The sequence below is a fragment of the Neophocaena asiaeorientalis genome, unplaced genomic scaffold, assembly GCF_003031525.2.
Source record: "Neophocaena asiaeorientalis asiaeorientalis breed wild unplaced genomic scaffold, Neophocaena_asiaeorientalis_V1.1 scaffold138, whole genome shotgun sequence".
Lineage (NCBI taxonomy): Eukaryota > Metazoa > Chordata > Mammalia > Artiodactyla > Phocoenidae > Neophocaena > Neophocaena asiaeorientalis.
Window position 1 is genome coordinate 4,134,059 of NW_020172632.1, and position 4,287 is coordinate 4,138,345.

Here is a 4,287-nt window from a genome sequence, read left to right on the forward strand (position 1 = left end):
CCGCCCCGCCTGGCCCCGCCTGGCCCCGCCTGGCCCCGCCTGGCCCCGCCTGGCCCCGCCCTCTGGGCGCAGGCCGCGGCGGCGCCCAAATCCTGGCGCCGGAGTTTTTGTCGCCGGACTGGATCCTGCCGCTGGGGCCGCCTGAGAAAACCCGGCGCGGAGATTAAATTAAGCACGAGCTGTGGAGGCAGAGACAACTCCAGATTGTCCTGGAAACTTTAATCAAGTCACCTACCCACTCTAAGCTTCTGCTTCGGAAGAATGGGGGAAATTATACCCAAAGTCCAAGTTGCCTGTGAGGACTAAATGAGATAACGATAGGAAATAATAGCGGTACTTTACATATGCCAGAATCTGTGCTGGATGCTTTATTTTTAAATTGTATAAGTGAAGGAACTGAGACATAAATAAGTTGTTCAAATGAGGAAACTGAAACACAAATATGTGTCATACGTAAGGTCATAAAGTTGATTAGATAGCTGGTGGATTAGCATCCAGGTCAGACTCCAATACTTTTCATTTTAACCATTGGCTATTAGGAGGTCATATCGAAAGAGAAGACTCTTAAATGAAAATCTAGGTGGGAAGGGGAAAGAATACTCTCCTAGCCCACTTGCTGCCTACCATATTCAGACTGTTCAATAAAAGAGCTCAGGGGCCTGCACCACTCCAACTCCTCCCTTAAGTCCACCTGGCAAACCCCTCCTGCTTTCTCAAGACACAACTCAAGTATCACCTTTGCAAAACATCTCCTGACCTCCCAAGTCGGAGTTACACACTCTTCTTTTTAACATTTCTTCTCTACCTTATGAAGTCGCTCTAATGACTTTACATCTGTCTACCCACTAGACTGAGAGTTCCTCAATGGCAGGGACTGTTTCTTATATGTTTCTATATCCTCAGACACTAGAATGCGTTACGTACTCAGTAAAAGGCCTTAGTTCCTGCCAAGTTAAACATAACACAGCCTACACTTTCTCATGCTGCCTTCTTCAGTTGAAATAACCCATCAGTTACTTGAAATCCTCATCCTTAAAGGCTTGGCTTATATGCCACCTACTTCAAGAAACCTTCTAGGAAATCCCACCCCACCTCTTAGTTGCTCTGATATGATCCTTACACTCTGCCTTGTTTTTAAGAGTTAGTTGAGGGCTTTTCTATACCCCCACTAGATTGTAAAATCTATCAGAATAGAGGGCTGACTCACAACTACACCCCTCTCACAATCTGGCCTAGCACAGAGTAGGCCTTAATAAATGTCTTTGCCTGGAATGGGTCTTCCTTTCTCAGTCATGGTGGCTTCCCACAACAACAAACCATAACTCTATCAGGCCCCCTGTTAGCATTCTTGTAGTAGTCCCCGTTTGATACACAGGAGGGCCAACTGAACAAGACCAAGGATGGAGTTAGCCCCATGTAAGGTTTTAGACCTTTACCACCACAGGCAAACCATCCCAGAAATGCCCTCAGAAATTCCTGACTGTACTCAGACCCCATTTTTACAAGGTACAACCAACAAAGAGCCAGCCATGCAGGTCTGGTGAGCAACAACTTACTCAAGAGAGTCTCCTTTGGCCTCCTTTTGCTGTTATTCTTTTTAACTTCAGGGAGAAGGGAAAATGATGTTTTAAATTACTCCTTTTCCACCTGGTACATTTATCAGCTATAACTACCCCTGGTGTTTCTACTTTAATTTTCTAATTTATATTATCACTTTTGAACTTAACAACTATGAAAGGTAGTAATCATCATACCCACTTTACTGATGAGGTAACTGAAGGTCATAGACATTAAGTGATTTTTCCCAAGGTTATACAGCCAATAACCAAAGCAGTATACCATAGTGGAATAAACAGGGCTTGGACATCAGAAACATCCAGGTTCTAATCCTGTCTCAACTATTTAATACTTGTACAACCTTAGGGTTATTGTGAGGATGAATGAGATAACATGTATGGAAATACCTAAAGATGTAGATACATGGATTTAGTTAAGAAATCTTAAAGTCATGGAATAAATTGCTACTGGGAGTACGAATTCGCTTGCTGTTCAAGGAAACTCCTCCAAACCATATTAGAGCAGGTTTGGGCCTTGGTTAAAATAATAATAACGATAATCAGACCCCTAAGCAAGGGAAGACTACTTGTATGGGAATTGCCCCAGGCTCCCTTCCAGACCACCAATAATTTGTATTGGCTACCTTCTTTGCTCATTGGTTCCGTTTAAATTAAAAACTTGACATAGTGGGGGATGGGAGTGATGGTCTAAACTCTGGAAAAGGCCTAGAACTTCCGGGACTGGATGTTTTTTTAGATGACACACCAATGAGAGTTTGCAAATTCGTGTCCCAGATCTCATCAAAGCACTGGGTCATATCCCAGATCTATTTTAGGAGGGTAAAATGTAGCTAATGGAAGATATGTTATGATCTAATTCATTGTAAAAAGAATGAGCTTCATGGAGCAGACAAAAAGGACTTATCTGTTTTTTGTAGGGCAACTTAATGTCTCTGGATCTGTAAGCTTCATATTCTTCATGTGTGCATTGGAGGTAATAATACCTACCTTGTAGGGATGGTATAAGGACTAGAAATCATGCATAAATGTCTTATCAAAGAGCCTGGCCTGAAATGGGTGTTCAGTAAGTGGCAGTATTAATATAAGGATACCATTTTTTTTAATGTGGACTATTTTTAAAGTCTTTATTGAATTTGTTACAGTATTGCTTCTGTTTTCTTTATGTTTTGGTTTTTTGGCCATGAGGCATGTGGAATCTTAGCTCCTCCACCAGGGATTGAACCCACACCCTCTGTGGTGAAGTCTTAACCACTGGACCACCAGGGAAGTCCCTATAAGGATACCATTCTTCAACATCACCATTTAACTCTCTACCTGTCAAACAACCCTCCAATTACTAAGTCAGTTTTGCAGATACAGTAACTATTAGAAAGGAGTGCTTTGAACAGCTGACACATATATCCCTGTCATTGTTTCCCTAGGTAAAGTTGTGTGCGATGACTTACTTCTGCATACTGATAGCCAACAATTGCTGCTCTCATGTACATTATTTCATTTAATCCTCACTATAGGGGTTATTATTAATTTTATTTTACAGAAGAGGAATTTGTCCAAATTCATAGTGACAAGGCTAGGAATTATACATAGGTGTTCTGACTCAAATGTGCTTTTTACTAGGGCATGTTGCTGGTGTCCTGCAGACATTGATCACTCCCAAGAAGACTTCATAATACGGAGCTTTTGACCATGGAAACCTGAAGATGAGGCTATGGATTTATAGTAATCCTAAACCCAAGATGATCTTGAAGAAGAGAACTTAGATCATGAACAGCTTTGTCATCAGCCTATCTTTCCATCTTTCTATCCTACTCTAACTCCACAGCCCCTCCCCAATCCATCCTTAAGAGAAACCACAGCTACTTTTATTTATTTTTCCAACTTTGGGAGGTGACTGTCATATCAGCTCTTCATGAACACTGCACGTCTGTGATGTCAGCTTTTAGAAATGCAGGCTGATTGATCAAAACTATGGGGGAAAAAAACCTGTGAGGAGCCCTCTGAGTATACAAAGAACCAGTTTATTGGCATGAGACCTTGAGATAGCCCTTCTATATAAATAGTGCTAAGCTACAAAAACAGAAAAAAAATTATACTACAATTGTAATGGTAATCTGGAGGTCATGCTTCCAAGCTGCTGGTTTCATAAATATAGCCCATTATTGTTCATGTTTGCCCAGGGCAGAAAAAATAGGTGAGGTTGCACAATAACAACAATTGTGCTACACAAATAACTGTCCCTGTGCCAGGGACTGGAAAGAACAAGCAGTAAGAGATTTTTAAATGCCACACACACACAGGGTGTGATAGCACAGTTCAAAATTGTCGTCATTGCTAATTTTTCAGGGCAAGGGGGTGTCCTGGGAAGAGCCTGAATTTAGAACTGGGAAGACCCAGCTTAGTCCAACTTCCTAATTTTGTGGCCTTGGACAAGTCAAAGAGCTATACCAAGCCATGGTTTCCTCTCCTTTAAATTGAAGGTAATAATAGCACCTACCCGATAGTGCTATTATGATGATTAAATGAGGTTTCACGTGAAAGCAGTTAGCCTGATACCTGGCGCACAGCAGACACTACATAAGCGTTAGCTCCTACTGGGGAATATTTAGGACTTAAGAAGCCAGAAACAAAATAGAAATCATTTTTAAAGATCTTCAGTGGGACCCTTAAAGGAACCTGAATATTGAAAAAAAAAAAAAAAAAAGCCTACCAA